The sequence below is a fragment of the Myotis brandtii genome, unplaced genomic scaffold (assembly GCF_000412655.1).
Source record: "Myotis brandtii unplaced genomic scaffold, ASM41265v1 scaffold43, whole genome shotgun sequence".
Lineage (NCBI taxonomy): Eukaryota > Metazoa > Chordata > Mammalia > Chiroptera > Vespertilionidae > Myotis > Myotis brandtii.
The window spans coordinates 1705628-1706318 of NW_005366455.1; positions in this window are offsets into that span (position 1 = coordinate 1705628).

The following is a 691-nucleotide window of genomic DNA, read 5'->3' on the forward strand; positions in this document are numbered from 1 at the left end:
CCCGGATCATGCGGGGGGCCCCGGAGGAGGAGAGGGCGAGTGACGGGCCTGCGGCGATCGCGTTCCGGGGGCGACCCCCTCTTTGAGACGCCCCCACCTGCTGCCATGTGCCGCCGCCTCGTATACCCAGCCTGTCGCCAAACTTTCCAGGTGCCAGCTTGGCTCTGAATCGCGTTTCTGAGCCGAGTGTCCCAGGGACGGAGGACCCAGCCTGGCTGTGGAATATCTGCTTCTTTCCGGATCCGCGGAAAGAAGGTGAGAGCCCGCGCCTGCCCCTTCTCCCCGTTCTCCCTGGCCCTCTGCCCTTTTCCGGAGGGGCTGGTCGCTCTGACCCCGGGGTCCAGCCTGCAGGGCCCCGTGGAAAGGGAGGCGGGGTGGGGCGTCAGCAGTTAGGTTTCAGGAGGTGGAAGGGAGAGTTTAATCTAGAGATTTGGAGACCGCTTGCGGGGACTGAGCCGTTGACTCCCCTCTAACTGGGAGTGGTTGCGATTTTTCTTCTTTTTTCAAGAGTACTTTCCCTGGAATCGGAGCCCTAACCGCCCCTCCCAAACCCTATCCGGAGAAGGAGCTAAGCACGGAGGGAGGCAGCGCCTTCCCGAAACAGTTTGTCTTGGGGCGGATTTCTTGAAGAGAGAAAGAGCCAACAGGTTGCCAGCCCCGGCGCCACACACACGTCGGCGGAGAGGGAAGG